Here is a 19408-nt window from a genome sequence, read left to right on the forward strand (position 1 = left end):
GAAATAGAAACTACCCTTCATTTACCAGAAATCTACTGAAATCAAACCTATACTGATATGACATATACCTGCAATGTATTAAATATTAGTGAAACATTGATACTGACATTTTGAGGAACTCTGAGCTGAAGAAAAAACCCAAATTAATTCAATTTATCTTGTTCAGTTTACCTTTGATTAAGCAGATTTTTACTAGGAGAGTTCTTGCACATCTTCCATATATAAGACTCACTCTATTTCTGGCTACATCTTCAATGATTTCCGATAGTTATTCTCAAGATTCACTTGACCTATTCTTACAAACTGTATTTAGTGTTTTAGATTTTTATATCCATTTTCAAAGATTTCTTAAAGCAATAAGAGAACTGAGCTTTTTTCCATCCGTTAATAATTATTCAATCTCTTCTTCAGCTTGAAACTGTTGGGAGTAATATTGTTTCCATGTGTCAGACAAGAGTAATTCTTTTCATTTTCTGTTATTTCTCTTCTTCCATCAGTGCTGGTAGGTATGACTCGATACAAGCACACATTGGTAGACATTTGTTCAAGAGCTAGCTATATTTTCTGCAGTCTTTCAGAAGAAAGAAATTAAATTAAACATACTATCCAGTCCTTAAAAATCCAAATGAATGAAACTCCAGCACAAGGCAGTGACAGATCTGACACTTCTTTGAGAGCAGTTCAAGCCTTTGTTTTAAGCTTTGGGGAGCATCAATATCATTGAGCTCTGCTTGACTGTCAGAGCTGCAGGCAGATGAGTAGGCAGCTGACTTGGCCTGCTACTGAGGTTAAGCTAACCGAAATGGACAAGAGAAAATACAGGACATGATTTGAGAAAACTACGGTATGTACAGGATAACAATCTGAAAAACTGACAAAAGTTCGACAGCACGGCAAAGGATGGCTGAATATCATGGTGCTGCTGGGAGCTGTGTGAGAAAGGGCCACGGAAGGGCCACAGACACCTGAGAGTGGGGCTTCACTGAGCAGGGGCTCAATGGGGGAGTGTAATAGTGCAGAGGCAGCAGCACCAGGGTGTCCATACCAACTGTGTGCAGCCATGCATTTACAGAATCACAGAATCACAGAATGGTTGAGGTTGGAAGGATCCTCTAGAGATCATCTAGTCCAACCCCCCTGCTCCAGCAGGGACACCTAGAGCACATGGCACAAGGTGGCATCCAGGCAAGTTTTGAAGATCTCTGGAGAAGGAGACTCCACAACCTCTCTGGACAGCCTGTTCCAAGGCTCTGTCACACTCCTAGTAAAGAAGTTCTTCCTTGCATGGAGCTGGAACTTCCTGTATTACAACTTGCACCCATTACCCCTTGTCCTGTCACTGGTCACTACTGAGAAAAGTTTGGCCCCATCCTCCTTACGCTCACCCTCAGGTACTTTTAAATGTTGATCGGATCTTCTCTGTCTTCTCTTACCCAGACTAAACAGGCCCAGCTCACATAGTCTTTCCTCATAAGAAGATGCTTTAGGTCCTCAATCATCTTTGTGGTCCTACGCTGGACCCTGTCTAGAAGCTCCATGTCTCTCTTGTACTGGGGAGCCCAGAACTGCACCCAATACTCCAGGTGCGGCCTCACCAGAGCTGAGCAGACGGGCAGGATTCCCTCCCTTGACCTGCCGGCAATGCTCCTCCACATGCACCCCAGGATCCCATTGGCCTTCTTGGCCACAAGGGCACATTGCTGACTCATGGTTAACTTGTTGTCAACCAGGAATCCCAAATCCCTCTCTGTGGAGCTGCTTTCCAGCAGGTCAACCCCTAATTTGGATTGGTGCCTAGGGTTATTCCTCCCCAGGTGCAGCGCTCTGCCCTTATCCTTGTTGAACCTCATAAGGTTTCTCTCTGCCCAATTCTCCAACCTGTCTAGGTCCCTCTGAATGGCAGCACCACACTTAGTGGTTCCAGAAATCCCAGCTCTAAATACAGAGGTAATGAAACTGGGATCAATGAGGGAAAGTGATTATAAGTAGGGATTTAATTTGGCAGGGGTTGAGGGTGGTCAGGGGAAGAACCTGGGGGGAGAAAATGAAGGAATTATGGATTATGGGGGGTAGCAAATCATGCATTCAGTTGTGTTTGACGGTCTGTGTCCTGCAGATCTGCATCTGAATGTGGAGGGTTGGAACAGGGCAGTAAACCACTCTGCCTACTGTGTTGGAATGTGTTGGAACAGCTTTCACGGCATGAAGGGACCTGAGGTTGGGGATTAGTACAAGGACTATGAAGTAAAACACAGGAAATAAAACAGTCTGTCAAAACAGAAAAAAAAGTAATAACTGTAAACTGGCACTATGTAGATCAGATAGATAATTCCACATCAAGACATGATGAAGATTCTAAGTGTTTAACAACTGTCAATCAATCTTTCCTGGGGTAATTACTCAGAAAATAGATATGAGGAAAAAAATCTCAATTTATCCCGAGAGCTGCAAAAGATGGAAACACAAGAGCTTCTTTATGGTGATGATTGGGCAGGGAAAGTACATAAATCCATCTTTCTTATAGATGGGAAGGCCACAGGTGATATTTTTGAACTTTGAAGATGCATTAGAAAGAAATTAAACCAGTCAACTGGAAAAATAAAATGTTTATTCATGGCATACTTCTCCATGGCAGAGGACATAATATTAGAAGTTTAGGCTAAATGTAGATTGCTGAACAAAATGAACTTGGAAAGAAACTAAGTAAATAGTTCCTCAGACTAAGTAATAGTTCCTCAGAAAGAAGTTTAGAAGAAGCCATTAGTGGCTAAAAAAAAAAAAAAAAAATCTTTCAAAGCAGAAATCACCACACCAAAATGAATGAAACAGAAAAGAATGCTCAAAGATATTTTGAGATTCTTATTGCCCAAATGCATCAAAACTAATAATAAGATGTTTCAATTTATAATAAGCTGATTTCTAAGGCTAGCACTAGGTCGTCAAGATTAGAGGCAGCATATGTAAGAAAGAACATACTCAAATAAAATAATTTCAGTGTTTACTACAGGCATAGAGCAAAAAACAGAGAACAAGTGTGAAAAAATGCTTCAGACAGAGCTGCCAATGGAAGGCATTTAAAGCTAATAATTCACATAATAGCAAGATGTCACCACTTGATTATAGACACTCAGGAAAGAAGAACATGAACTCACTGAACTACAAACTATGATGTACCAATTATCTTTTAAATTAGTCTCAAAAGCAGAAGAACATAATGTAGCAAATAAAATGATCAATCATAAAGGTCTCCTAACATTTTCTAGAGAACTGATAGAAGAAATGTTATTAAATGATAAATAAGTAAATATGATATATCGGAAGATAGACAATGTGATTTTCGTAGAGAACAGTTGTGTCACAAAAAATTATTATTTGCAATAGGCAATAGGTTTGAATTAGGGTAGTGTACTTCTACAATCCTAAAAGATTTTAGCAAGGACGTCTGTCAAAACCTCTTAAAACATCAGGATGTGACAGACAAATAACAGATAACCTCTTATATATTGAATGATTGGAATACCTCTTCAAACATCAGGATGGACAGACAAATACCAGATAACCTCTTATATATTAAATGATTGGAATCAATGACAGAAAAAATGGACAGTTTTTACAATAAAGAGAGATCAATTTCGGGATGAGCTTCTGTATTGCCTAATGCATTTTCATCAATTATCCAATAGAAACAATCATATTAAGGAGACAAAATTTTTGGTACTATGAGGCATGCAATTACAGAAACCCATAGCATGTATTTTTGCAGATACCATAAGAATGGCTCAAGTTAAGTGAGAGTCTGTAAGGGTTTGTATGAAATGCTCTGGAAAATCACACTCAGCTGGTTTAAGGACTAGTGTTTGACCGCTAGTTATTAATGCCTCAGTGAATAGATACCCTCTTCTTGTTAAAGACAATGTTATTGAAAGTAGTTCAAACCACTGTATTTGAATTTTGCATTTAAACAGTGTGAGAATATTTTCTATCTCTTAGCTAAACAGAACATAATTTACTTCTGGAAGGGATAGCCAACTGCAAGGCAAGGATTTTGCAAACCACAAATATTTCTAATAAATTATTTAAATGCTTTCTGAAATTAATCTTGAAGAATTGGAGCTCCTAGGTCCAATTTACTCTGGTTTCTGTAAATCCGTTGAAAGCAAGTGGTCCTGAATTCACTGCAGAGATTAAAACTAGTTTTGACAACTCTCTATTTTGCCAAGATATTTTTTATAATTGACATGTAGCTAATATTCTAGCATGGAATAGAAATCCAACTTGATTACCTTTACCTTTCAGAGAATTCTATGAATTTTGAATGATAATATTTTTGGAGGAATAAAAAATCACTTTTTAGTCGTCACATTTAAAGATTCTTTCTTTGCTTCTGTAAATGCTCTGTATAGACAGCCTTGTTGAAAGAAAAATAAAGATTTCTATGGAAATGAGAAAAAGTTTGTAAGTATTTTTGAGGTACTAATTTATTAATAGCATACTAGGAACTTAAAAATCTGAAGTGGGAATTGAAATGTTTCCTAAAGTTATCGGCTCCAGATTTTTTGTTATTAACAATATCATCATCAGCTGCAGCTAAGTGCCTTCGCTATCAAGTGATACTGAATGTCATATTAATCCCTTAGCCATAAACATAAATTATCTTCCTCATTCCCTAACTACTTTCATAAAATAGTTCAACCCAAGTGACATTAATTTCAATGTAAAATAAATAAATAAAAAGAGTAGCGTTTATCTAATAAGTCTTAGATATCAGATACAGCAAAACATGAACTGCACTTTAGAAAAAAATTGATGTTCTAAAGTAAGGTGTAATTGTGTTCACTGTACATAGACTGGTTACAAGATGCTATATGTAGTACCTGTGAGAAGTATAATTACTATGGCCTTTCAGAGTTTTTGAAGAAAATAGAAATGCTTACTCTATTTTACATTGTTTTTAGTAGGTTATATTTTACGGAGCCTGGAATAATTTAGCCATTTTTGCATTTTTGCATATTCACATTGGCCAGAAACAACCTAGAATTTTTATTTGCAAATTTTAAAATCAGGGACCTGAAACAAAGACATACAATCCTGCTATGAACTAGCATTTTTTTTTTTTTTTTTTTTTTTTTTGTCGGATATCCTGAAAGAGGCACCCTGAGCCATTGTTTCAATGATTATACAGTGGATAAAAGCATTTAGATGATCTGTGTGGGGATACTCTCATACTTATTAACAGTCAAGCCTAACTTAGTGTGAAATAGAGTTTGGAAATAGCTTTCTCATATTTCTTCTTTCATAAAGATCCTAACACTAAAGAAATTAAATGCCATGGGATTCTAGGGAGAGTTATGAAAATTTCTGCCTGACAAACAAGCCTCAAACCTTGTATTTCAGGTAAGGTAGGGCTAAGTGTTATCAGATTCTGGTACTAAGAGGATAAAACTGTGCATGTCTCTATGCCTATTATAGAGACTGATCCAGAGAATCAGTAGGAAAAGGAGATTAAAGCCAGCAAATCTGCATGGTATAGCTTAATCTGATCAGATATCAGGAAGCACAATCACAGTATCACCTTTTGGAAAATTTTAAATTCTAATTTATTGCATGAACCCATGAAAAATCTCCTCCAGTCACGCTGTCTTGTTTATGTGTATGTGTATGTATATATATTGCCACAAATATAACAAAATTATCCCAAAGCAAGGATTTTTCCATCTTTCAAATATCTGCATTACTTGCAAACATCCAAGTTGCATGGCATACATCATATTGCCTCTGCTACAAAAATTTCTGAAATATTGTGAAGGCCTCTCACAATTAGCTGCACTACTTTTGGTAATGTGTTAGGCAATCAAGAATAAAGACCAAAACCCTACCTGAATTTAATTTATTTATTATTCTAGCAGGGTCTAAAAAAATTCATTGTGACAGATCTAATAATAGGAACATTAGAGAGAAGCCTGCCTTGCCTTTTCTTATCATCCCACCCCTATTCTCACCAACTGCTCCAAGCAGCTGAAGAAAAGACCCTGCACATCCATTGAGATCACTTTTCCTTAGCTTCTTCTGCTCATATGAACCTTATAGTAGCTATAGAGCTCCTAAAGCAGCACCAGAATTTCAGTTAAAAGTGCCCAGACAGCAGTGAGAATGAGAAAAAAAAGGACCATTGAGAGGGATTTAAAAACATTTTAATTGGAAGAGTTGGAGCTTTTCATTTAGTTTTATTTTGTTACTCTAGGCAGCTGTCTGTCTTGATCTGGCTCTAGGGACAAACTTAATGATGAGAATCACCAGGGAAAGTATAATGTCACTTCCCAGCACGCTTTGGTTCGAAGGTATTGAAGAAAATGATGATATCTTCTAAATTTCTAAATCCTAAATAATTGGTTAGAATATATTGTGCTTCAATAAGATATCACTAGCAAATAAAATATGTTCAAGAATAACACAGGTAAAATCCTCCCTGGGATTTCCCCCATCTCCCTCCAAAAAAATCCACTCTGAAGTAAAAGAACAATATTTACATCTAAAAGTGAAAGCTAATGGACTTTGGGAGAAAAGTGCTGGCCACTGGCAGTAGTTACTGAGTTTATTATCTTGCAGTGGGCCAAAAGGTAGAGAAAAAAATAAGTGCTACAAAACACTATGAGTTTTAAATAAATTAAGCTGCTTCATCTGATAATTAACCATGGGAAGGCATTGATTAGATCAAGATAGTAGTTAAGAAAGCAATATGCACATTCCAGGGACCACTGTCATCTTGTTGGCAACCCCAGAGGAAAACAACTGCTAAGTAGCATTTCTACAGCAGGATTTCATTGTGCTGATGTTCTGTGCAGTAAAGGCGTATTGGATGGAAAAAAAAAGCAAGAGCAAACTGCATGCTGTTTTACAGACAGCTAGAGAAAATTGCAGTGTTTCAAAATTAAAGTGAAGACTTCTAGAATTATTTCTGTATTTAGTGAAAGGAAGAAGTGGGAGGCAGTCCCATTTGCATGTTAGCATATTGAGCTGTATGTTTTCTGGATCAACAAAATTAAGAAGGTGGAAAACTGTTTGACATGTTGAGCATATTTTTTATTTCACAAGAAACGACTATCTCACTTCACAATGCAATTAAAAAAAAAGATACAAACTCTGTTCATTTACTTGCCCGTCCATAGCCATGTTTATGTCTTCTTTTAAGCTCTTTTCAAATACAGCAGATAGGCTCGACTAATTTCCAAAGCCTTCAGTCTTTTCTCTACCCTGAACTATCCTCAATCATTCTTATGACAGCAAAAAGAAATCATAAAAAAAAGAAATGATGGTTGTATTTGACTTCCACTATAGAAGTGAAATTGTACAGAATAGATTTCTAATCAATAGAATTGATCTAAACTATCAAATTGTGATTGCTGAGCTCCAGGACTCTGGTGTTATTTTCTAGATAACAGGCAAGCCTATCTGGTAAAAACAATACCATTGCCTCTGAAAAATATGGTGAAATAATATGCAGGAGTACAGTTGCAACTTACAGTCACTACTTGATTACACTCCAAACTAGTTCCACAAGTGCATAATGACTTAGACTGTGACCTTATCCTGTATTTCTGGACTGTCACAAGAGTAAGGCATTCTGCATTCTTTAGTTACTCTCCCTAAATTAAACCATTAAATCTTGCCTTAGAATAATAGATGTAGCATCATTCTTTCGTGCACGTTGTGGTGGCTTTTAGTCCCACTAGCTACCTATTCACTAGCAAGCTAACTGAATTCCAAGTAGCAGTTGTCTTAACTGACCTTTGCTTCTGGCATGTAAGATTGAACCCTGTTCATGTTTTGCACTTCTTCTTCTTTAGTAAGAAGTATAGATGAGAAGGAAATTTCACTGAACCTTTATTGATGACCAATAGGTATCCCCAAAATGCGGCTACTAATTTTCACTGAAAGAAAAAAAAAAAATCAAAATTCCTTATTTACTTTTTAAACTCACTGAAGAACATAAAAAATAAAATGCAATCATTAAAATAGTTCTTTGTTCACAAATGCTTACCATTTCACTTGATGGAAGTACTGCGGAAGTTAAGCTGTAACTAATTATCTTTCACTAAAGATAAAAAATTAGTCTAAAATTTTACACAAAGATCAGGACTTCTGTCTTGTACTGTTATGTATATATATATATATATATATATATCTTTGCAAATGAAGAGGATAATGCCAATACAACATTCTTCCTAAATTTAATTTCCGTTCTCTGTAGATTCATTTCTGTTCGCTGTAGAAATATAAAGGAAAGCTTTGCTTTGCTTTATTTTTATTTTATTTTATTTTATTTTCCTAGAAACAGATTGAAAACAGCAAGCTTTCTTATCTAGATGTTTACAGCATAGGCATCTTGCTGGAACACAAACAACAATTGAATCTGTGATTGCTTATCTATCATGGAAAGATGTGCAAAAAGATGGCATTTTAATACATCTGGTTATTATCATATAATAATAATCTAACTCACAACATGAAGCAAATTTAAGCATGCTTCTATCTGGGCTACATGCATGATATGTCATTCATGGTTTTATCCAAGTCAGAAGCAGCAACCACGCAAAAGCCAAGGTTAAGGTAGTACTGTGAACAACTGAACTGAAAACCGAGTTGATAAAAAAAAATATGCTGGAAAAAAAAAGGGATAAGTTGCATACAGAAATAGAAGATATTTTCCTTTTGGAGCACTAAGGGAAAAAACAGGAGAAATCAAATAAATGAAATACAACTGTGAAATGGCTGTAACTTTGAGGCTATAGAAATTTATTCCACTTTTAGAACATCATCCTTGGATTTTAGAAGATCTTACAGCACAACAGCATCACATTGAGATAATTGTCATCATAAAAATTGTTCATTTTTAGGTCTTCAGATGCCTTAGATCACTTTCTTTTCTCTCTTTCTTTCTCTCTCTCTCTCTCTTTCTCTTTCTTTCTTTCTTTCTTTCTTTCCTTCTTCTTTCTTTCTTTCCTTCTTTTCTTTCTTTCCTTCTTTCTTTCTTTCTTTCTTTCTTTCTTTTCTTTCTTTTCTTTCTTTCTTTCTTTCTTTCTTTCTTTCTTTCTTTCTTTCTTCTTTCCTTTCTTTCTTTCTTTCTTTCTTTCTTTCTTTCTTCCTCTCTCTCTCTCTCTTTCTCTCTTTCTCTTTTCAAAATTCCTGTTGAAACACCATTTCTTACTACTCTTACAGCATAATAGAAATCTTATCTCTCAGAGCGCTACCTTCACAAGGAATTTCTTACTACAGTGAACTACTTTTATCTATTGGTCTTCGCTCTCTGTTTTCTCAAGACACCCAGGAGAATCATCCCCAAGTTGCAAACCTTACCTTTTCTTCCATAGAAGCTGACCGAGCAGAGTGTATAAAACCTATTTGATATAAATAGACATACATATTACATCAAGTATTGTGCTTATCTTTATGGGAACTATTGCTCATTAAAGTGATAGGCCTAGGAAGTAATTGTGAGCATTCACATTGAGAGGTGGACTAGGGCTGGCATCTATGAAGCATTTTCACAGCAGAATTGAACGCCATATTCTGAAGGAATTAATTGTAAGGTTTAATTTAATCAAAGTCATTTCAGAGAGTTTTTATGTTTGTTCTTGCAGGGTCCAAGCAATAGGGACCACTAGTGTCTGTGCAAGCTGATTTTTTCATTAGTAACTGATGGAGAACTATATGATCTGGATACTACAGTGATTTTGCTATATTAAAAAAAACTATATGAATTTCAATATCAGTATGATTTATAGCTTGTACTACATTTTTCAACTCTGTTTTTGACATTTGCTTTAGTATCTGCCAATAAGGGAGACCTCACGGCGTGTTTAGAACTGTGCTGCCTGTGCTGAAGCATGCTTGTAAATATTTTCCTAAAAAATAAGAACAAACCAAATATGAAGATTGAAAAGAGATTTTTTTAAGGGATATTATTCCCTAAAATCTTTAGGATACAAGCTTTGGTAGTGTCTTCACCACTGTACAAAGACTCAAACACAGATGAGATGTGAAATACTTCGTTTTGCCTCAGCCTCTAAGATTGGGCTTCAATTTGTCACTGTCATAAATACACTGGATCATCTATCAAAACATGCAATCCCCTGAGTATCCCATATTTGAAACACAATGGAGAACTCTTACAGACCACCTTCTGCATGCTTTGCTAAAACACTGGATCTTATTTTGAGGCTTTTGCTAGTGCTGTCATTCATTAGCCATACTGCAAAATGTTGCAAACAGCAGAATGCATGATGAAGCTCAAAGGCTGCTTCAGGGAGGACAGTTCTATGCATTCTGTCTACCTATGCTGTTTACCCACCTAAAGAACTAATTTATAGCATATTATGTGGAGTGCTCAAAAACTAAAAGTAATAAATACAGACCACAAATCATCCATTGTAAAATAAAAATATTCTGGTATTTTAGTGCTTATTTATTTTCTCATTTTATTTACTCATTTCATGCTTTAATGCATTCTTGCATAAAGAGAGATTAAAAAGTGCTGCTTGACATAGTTTTGTAGAACATGTAGAACGTTACCTATACGTTTTTGTCTGGATCTCTGGACTAATAAATTTGACATTCAGTGAGGTAAAATGAACAAGGTAAATTCATAAATATGAAACAAATGAAAAATCTACTGACAACTCGGGTGTTAGGAGACAGATTTTCTTTATCTATTCTTATTCTTCTTCTATAGACTTCTCTTTTTAAATGTTAACACAACGCACTGCAGTTTAGCTTTTAATGCTGTTATCTACTTAAGGCTCTGGCCAGGGCTTTGAAGAGTGGCTAGAGGCTAAATGTTCTGGAATTGGCTCCCAGTTGTTAATAGTGGAATTAGACACTCAGTTCTCTAAGTGATTCATCAAAGACTTGGATGAGGGGACAGAGTGCGCACTCACTAAGTTTGCAGATGATACCAAACTGGGAGGAGTGGCCAACGCTTCAGAGGGCTGTGCTGCCATTCAGAGGAACCTAGACAGGTTGGAGAGTTGTGCAGAGAGGATCCTGATAAGGTTGAACAAGTACAAGTCCAGGGTCCTGCACCTAGGGAGGAATAAGCCCAGGCATCAGTACAGATTAGGGGTTGACCTGCTGGAAAGCAGCTCCGCGGAAAGTGATTTGGGAGTCCTGGTTGACAACAGGTTAACCATGAGGTAGCAGTATGTCCTTGTGGCCAAGAAAGCCAATGGGATCCTGGCCTGCATGAGGAGGAGTGTTGGAGTGTTGAGTGCAGTTCTGGGCTCCCCAGTATAAGAGGGACGTGGAACTTCTAGACAGAGTCCAGCATAGGGCCACGAAGATGATTAAGGGACTGGAGCATCTATCATATTAGGAAAGACTAAGTGAGCTGGGCCTGTTTAGCCTGGAGAAGATAAGATTGAGAGGGGTTCTTATCAACATGTACAAATACCTGTGGGGAGAATGTAGGGAGCATGGGGCCAAACTCTTTTTGGTGGTGACCAGGTACAGGACAAGGGGTAATGGATATAAATTAAAACACAGGATGTTCCATCCCCATATAAGGAAGAACTTTTTTGCTGTTATTGTGACAGAATACTGGAACAGTCTGCCAAGAGAGGTTGTGGAGTCTCCTTCTCTGGAGATCTTCAAAACCTACTTGGATGCCACCCTGTGCCACATGCTCTAGGTGTCTCTGTTTGAGCAAGATGATTTCTAGAGGTCCATTCCAACCTCAAACATTCTGTGATTCTGTTTTGGGTACCATAATCAGCAATTTAAAAAAAATCTTTTTTTTTTTTTTTTTTAATAATAGTAGCAGTCTCTAGGAAAGAAAGCATGAAGCAGCTTTGCATATGATTCAGTGAAATCTTATGCATTTTATGTATCAAAAGGAACTATGAAATCTGGGAATATGAATGAAGTAAGGAAGTCGTTTGACAGATAAATGAAAAACCACTCTCCAAGAAGAGGTAGGCCTAAAGCTCAGCTCAGAGTAAAACTAACTATACTCTAACTGGCATGTACTATGTAACAGAAGCTATAAGTACTGATGCTCAAACAAAGGGGAGTTCTGATTCTTGACACCAGTACGGGCTGGGGACTGACCTTCTGGAGAGTAGCTCTGCAGAGAGACCTGGGTGTCATGGTGGACGACAAGTCAACCATGAGGCAGCAATGTGCTCTTGTGGCCAAGAAGGCCAATGGGATCCTGGGGTGCGTTAAGAAGAGCGTCTCCAGCAGGTCGAGGAAGGTGATCCTATCCCTCTGCTCAGCCCTGGTGAGGCCACATCTGGAGTATTGTGTCCAGTTCTGGGCTCCACAGTACAAGAGGGATGTGAAGCTGCTGGAGAGAGTCCAGCACAGGGCTACAAGCATGATCGGGGGCCTGGAACATCTACCCTATGAGGAGAGACTGAGAGATCTGGGCCTGTTCAGCCTGGAGAAGAGAAGGCTGAGATCTGATCAGTGTCTATAAGTACCTCAAGGGAGGCAGTGAGGAGGATGGTGCTGGCCTGTTTTCGGTGGTGACCACCGACTGACCTAGAGGAAATGGCCACAAACTGAAGCACCAAAAGTTCCACAGGAACTTAAAGAAAAATTTCTTGACAGTGAGGGTGACAGAGCACTGGAACAGGCTGCCCAGGGAGGTTGTGGAGTCTCCTTCTCTGGAGATCTTCAAAACCCGCTTGGATGCCACCCTGTGCCACGTGCTCTAGGTGACCCTGTGTGTGCAGGGAGGTTGGACTAGGTGATCTCTAGAGGTCCTTTCCAACCTTAATGATTCTATGATTCTATGATTGACCTTGAGTGAGTCACTTTTAGCCTCTCTTCTAAACTCCTGTCTGTAAAGTATTTCTTTTTCTATTTTAAACTTTTAACACAAGAACATTATTTCATTGAGATTTTCTGCCTCTAAAAGCATGAGTCTTGGCTACATGTTCTGAATTGCAGTGATAGTAAGTAAAACATTTCATTCTGTTGAAGAGGGGAGGATATTAAATCCAGTTTATTGCAGACAGATTTATTGAAGATGGCTGTACAGTGTAGTCACAGCAAGGGAATCTTGCTGCACTTTTGTTATTACCCATGTCTTGGTTTCTTACCATCCCAGTGTTTTCCTGTTAGAGGTTCTCTTCATTCCACCAGAGTAACCTTGGGAGGCATCCCAGCCCCAGGGGAGATTCAGCACCATGCAGCCTGTGACGTGCAGGAATGTTGCCTGGGCTGCAGCGTTATTTATTGGGCACAGAGTTCGACTCATGCTCATACAGTCTTTGATGTGGAGATGTGCCTTTTGATAATATCATGTTATGTTGGGGAAAAGATACCGTTTTACTGGCCTTACACCTGATCCTGGTCTCACCAGCTGTAACCAGGTCACCTAGTTCTCCTGGTGAGCCCTGGGTGCTGTCACTTATTTGCAGCCAGCAGGACCCAAGAAAATGGCAAAAGGGGGAGGTAGTTGTGCTCCACCACATGCACTGATTTGAAATAGAACTGAGAATGACCTCAGCACTACAGATTTTTCTTCAATTATCACCTAAATCACTAAATTAAATCCAGTTAAGTGCCTTTGAATGTGTGATAAGGGGAACAGAAATTAGGTTTTAATTCAGAAAAAGTATTGGCTGTATTACATGAATGTTACATTCCTGTGAAAATGATTATTTTTTCCTTAAAATCTGCAAAATATGAGAATAGCTGCATTTATTCTTCTAATGGGAATCCTCCTAAATATATGTTGGATTATTTGAATGTAATTTGTGGTTGTATTAACCTGATTACACCACTCAGAATCCCAGCAGAGTCTCTGGAAATCTTATTAAGGATGTCAGTAAAGGAGTATATGGATTAAAAGGTTCTAAACTAATCATGCACTTATTAGTTAAGGCCAGATTCCTGCTACCTTCCAGGTGAGGGAGAAAACAAACTCAAACTAATTACAACAGTTATGCAGATAGGGGAAGGTATCTGTACTAAAAAAAGTAGTATAAAACAGCTCTCATGGTTGCAATTAGTTTTTTCATTATGTCCGTTTGAATTATTACAGGAAAAATATAGTACTTGTATAATATAATATGAGGTGCTGATGGGCTATAGCAATAAAAAGAGTATCAAGGCAGCAGCTACAGAATATGCTAACTTGTGAAATAATCCTTACAGTCAGTAGAAATTGATTTATGAATCCATTTAACATTATAAATAGCTCTGACTAAAAAATAAACAGATTCTGTAACAGTAAGAGGGAACCTGATGATTTTGGGGGTCTTGCTTTTTGACTTAAAACTGTCAAATTATCTGAGATTTTTTTAGACTATAACAAATGTTTATTTGCCCACTAAAATAATTCCTAACAGGAAAAAAAGTCTTATTTTTTTCTTTCTTCAGAGAACACATCAATAATTTTCTGTACGAATATGTAACTTTAATATTTACACACAGTTTTAAAACCAAAATCTAATCTTATTTTTAATCAAAAGCAATACACTATAGAAAGAATTAACTAATGCAATCTGTCTATCAGTTTTGAGTAAGAAAATGCAGAAAACTGACCAAACAAAAGGGAGGTTAAAATGATTTTATTTTATTCTGGGCCGTATTAGTTATTAGGTAATCACGGAACTCCAAAATCCTGCACTCCCTATGCCAAGAGAGTTCTGACACAAAGCTGCAGATTCATTTTTCCCTTCTTCTCTGGTATAAAGATTTTATGACTGTCATAAAATTATTTCTGTAAAAACATGCTGTTTCTGTGGCATGGTTATGTACGTATTCCAGTCTATTGAACCTGTGCAGCAAATATACCTTGGGCTGGAAAGAACAAAGACAGGTTTGTCTAAAATACTGTGTAAATATTTATGTGGGAAGCACGAAGAGTTTGATCAAAGAGTACATGAAGCGTTTGCTCCAGCTGACCCCTGATTAGGGGGATTTTACTCTGTGCTAGGGAGAGATTGATATAAAAGCCTGGTCCCAAACACACATCCTAGAGGCAGCAGCAGCAGCTTGCACAGCAGGACACAGAGGCCAAGGCCTCTGCCCAGGCCAGCATATGGAGCCTCACTATGGTGGTGATATGCCTCAGGGCACAGTCCCCAGGAGTGATTGGAGCAGCCGGCCCTGCAGAAGCAGGGGCTTCAACTTGCATGGAGCTTCAGAAGGAGGATGAAGCTCTAAAAGTCTTAGGTTGCAGGCAGTGACTTGCTATTTTGCCAAGACTGATGGTATTTTAGCCTGCAGGAGGTCTGTGGTTGTGGAGAAGCTGGGCTGCCAAGTTTGGCTTGTGAGAAGTCAGCAGACAGTGTGGCAGGAGAGGTAGTGAAAGAGAGAGACCAGATCTTCTCTAAGATCATTCACCTTAAAAATTCCAAACTGTAGCAGGAAGACAGGCAAAGTCATAGTCTATCAGGTTGGAAAGTGGACACTGACATGGTGGTGGAAGCTGGTAACTCCTGACACCAGGAGAAAGGCTTCTGTTCTTTGCATCTTGAATAATTGCATCTATGGAACAGTTGCACTGTCCTTGTAGCTGACAAGTACGTGGATCTGCTGTCAAATGGATTGTCTGTCATTAGTAGTGGAAGACTCCCTTCTCCTAACCTAGTCTGCTGCTTGTCAGAGGCTCAGATCTAGAGAAAATACAGGATTGAGAGGAGTTGGATGGTGCAGAGGCTGTTGCAGTTCATCCAGCCCTTGGACTATTATCTGTTTCTCTTCCATATGGGCACCAAAGATATTTTCCCAATCTCTTCTGTCTATATCAAATGTGACTACCCATATTTGAGGATGATGGTGAAGGCCATGGAGGTTCAGAGGATTTTCTCCTTGGTCCTGCTAGTGAGTAGAAAGGTTGAGGAAGGCAGGACGGAGCCTGCAACTCAACAACTGCTTGTGCAGCTGGGGTTAGTAAGAGGGTTTTGGTTTCGTTGACTATGGGACTCTCTTTGAGGTCTGCCTACAACTTGGAAGAAGTGCAATACACCTGACTAAGTGAGGCAAAACATTGTTCGTAGGCTGGCTACTCTAGTAAAAAGAGCTCTAAACTAGAAATGATGCGAAAAGATCAAATTGGATAAGATTGTTTGGCTGATGTGAACAGAAGTAATCAACAAAACAGGGCTGAAGTAGAATTGTCCAAAGTGTACACACACAGGAAATGCCTCTCTGAAATGCCTATATACACTATGCAGATAGTTTGGGTCATAAACAGAAGGCATGAAAAGTCTAGAAAACTAAAGCAAAGAAATGTACATAAATACTGATTCAAATACATGCATCCTTTTACATACCATGAGTGCATGGTATCAGTACCCTATATCAAATACTTTACTGATTTATAGTAATCAGTATTTATCTGATGCTTAAAGTTAATACATATAGTATGTATAAGTTTTAAGCAACAAGCATGTCTAAGTTTCAGTGAAGCAAGGGTAGACATGAAATGTGTAGAAATAACTTCAAAAAGAAGTAAACAACACAGAAGTAAATTCTTAATACATATATACATTTCATTTCTGATAATGAAATATTGCAATATCAACATGGATATGAGCAAGATAATATCTCTTGTTACTTTTTACTGAATCTTGTTTGCTTAAAGTTTTCTTCAATTAGTGTGCAACATCTCATCTACTTTTATAGATGTATATCTACAATGGAACAGAGATTGATATACACATTCATATTGTTGTGAGAGCAAGAAAATAATACAACTCTTTCTAAAGTACACTGACCTATGCTGTCAATCGCATTTTCTGCTTTCGTCTTAACCTCCCTGTACACTTTGTTTCCTACATTTTCCAAATACTATTTTAAACTACAAAAGGGTGTGAATCATGGTGGGTCCCTGTTTATATCATTAGATAACTTAATATTTCCAGGCCAGAAATATTATGAGAGAACTCAGTCAACAGTCTGAGTGTACCAGTTCTGTGAAAGGAAACATCTATTCGTTGTTAAAAAAAACGCTACAAGACAATATGTGGGAAAAAACACTCAAGTATTTTTAAGCACTAGGTTATTTCTATAACATTTATCTGCTTCAAAATATATTGCATGGACTTAAAATAAGGTTCCTGGGGGGAAAAATAATATTTAAGATTCTTGTCATATATTTAACAAGTAAATTAAGAAACGCTAATATGTATCAGATAGATTTTTCATGTATTTACTATGCTTAAAGATATATTCTGTGTCATGTTACTGTAAAAAGCACAACAAAAGACCTGCAGTAAAGAGAACTGTTTGCACAGAACAAACCACAAAATAAACTCAAATCAACAGCTGAGGCAATAGCAGGAATGATGTGAAATGGAAATGGTCTAATCCATAATGCTTAGCCTCATAGTGATAGCCTAAAGCTTTTCCAGTTGAGAACAGTATGTTGAACATATATTTGACAGAAGCTTACACTGGTAGAATATTACTTCACAGTTAGGCGACCACAAGCTGCCAAGTAATATTTTTGAAGTAATCAGAGGTTGGAGAAGGAGACGAAAGATAACCCTGAGGACAACATAACATCTATCAGAAAGGCAGGAGAGGAATAAAGACAAAACAACATACATTAGGAAAAAGCATTTTCAGTATTTCCATTGTCCAGTACTTGAAAAACCCATCTATTGCACACTGACTTAAAACCAAACATCCTGCAATAGCAAAAAGGAGCAAGAAAGGAAGTAGCACTTAGAGATGTTCTTCATCAGTTCAGTTCTTCTCCTGTTTTTGTTGTTGTAGTTGTTGTTGTTTGTTTGTTTGTTTGTTTTCTAGATATATATAGTTTTCTCAGAAAACCATATATATTAAGGAAAGATATAGCTTTCTTAGCTCCTAAGGTGAGTTTACATGTGTCCACAGAACCGGTAGACTGCTACAAGTAGATTGATAGCATATGCAGCCAAATGCATGTAGATTATAGGTTTGTAGATGACATCTCACTGTTCATAGGAAAAGACTATTTGGTAAGTTGATTGAGTCAACACAAAAATGTAACAGGTAAAATAAGAAAGAATTAAGTCAAGGTACAGAAATTAGATGTGATTAATGAACCCAGCATCTAAAGAAGTAGTTTATGTAGTAGAATTGTCTTTTATAGTAAGGAGAAATCTGAAGAGAGAACAAACTGAAACTTCTTATGATGATAGATATCCAGCTGTGTATGGAGAAGTTTTGACTATTTCCAAAATGTTAGCATTTTAAGAATATCTGAATACATTTGAAAGAGTGAAAAAAAAATAAAGGTTCCCATAAAATGTTTATTTTAATGGAAGTAATTTGTTTCTGGAAGATGTGAAATATCTTTTTTCTTCATTATTTTTATTATATCCATGTGAGCTGCTAAAACTACTATCAATACCTCCTGAAGAGAAAAAATAAGTTAAATCAGAACTACTTTTATCTTCTACTTTATTTTTTAGCAGAAAATGAAAACAATAAGCCAAACCATGCAACTAATGTGCAAAACTCAATATGATTTGATATTGTGTTCTCCTTTGAAATTATTCAGAAAAAAAAAGAAACAGTGTAACTATTTTAAAGACAGTATTACTACATTAAACATTCTATAATATTCCCAAATTCAGAACTATTGGAACATATAAGCTCAGAAACTACTCAGAAAGTAAGTATCATGTGAAAAAAAAAAAACAAGCAAGCAAAAAAACCATCCAAAGAATTTTAGCATTATTTAGAGAACAGGAATAAAGCAGTTTTTAGAAGTAAATAATAAAGCTAAACAAACTAAATTAAAACACTAAAACAAACAAAAAAAGCAACATTTAAAAAAAGAAAAAAAGAAAAAATCTTCTTTCCTGAAGTCCCCGTTTCAGAATTGGGGATTCCCTGTTTTTATTATTATTAAAAAAAAAAAAAAAGCCTTGAGATATTTAATGAATATAGTCTAGCTACCTTATATATTTGGCTATGCAATCAGCACTTAAAGATTTATTCAGACAGAAAGGCTTCTGATTTAAAACGGTGATCCTGAAAAATCCCCTCTATCCTACTGTCTATCTAAGCCAGAGGATCTATATTTGGTGCTAGTGGTGCCAGGTTCCTAGGCGTGAGCATCCCTGCATGCCGTTACAGGACTTAGTGTCACTCAAAGGAGTGCTAACTGTACTCTTTTCATGGAACAAGTATGTTCAACAACAAAAGTACTTTTAATCTTTAAAGGGAGATTTTTAATTAAATTCAAAATTGGAAACTGGTGAGCTTCATATACAGATAGCACATGCCCAGCAGTAAGATAAAACATTCGCATAAAACAGCTTGAGAGCAAATAGGTGCTATCAGTTGCAGGTGCCTAGCACTTCCTCTGGTTCAACAAGCACCAGCAACTCAGCACGGTACTAATCCTGACTGACGTCCAGGTAAAGCGTTATTCCCCAGGTCTCCTATTGTATTTAATCCC

This window comes from Tinamus guttatus, unplaced genomic scaffold, assembly GCF_059628265.1.
Source record: "Tinamus guttatus ecotype Peru unplaced genomic scaffold, ASM5962826v1 Tinamus_guttatus_pri_ptg000012l, whole genome shotgun sequence".
Taxonomy (NCBI): domain Eukaryota; kingdom Metazoa; phylum Chordata; class Aves; order Tinamiformes; family Tinamidae; genus Tinamus; species Tinamus guttatus.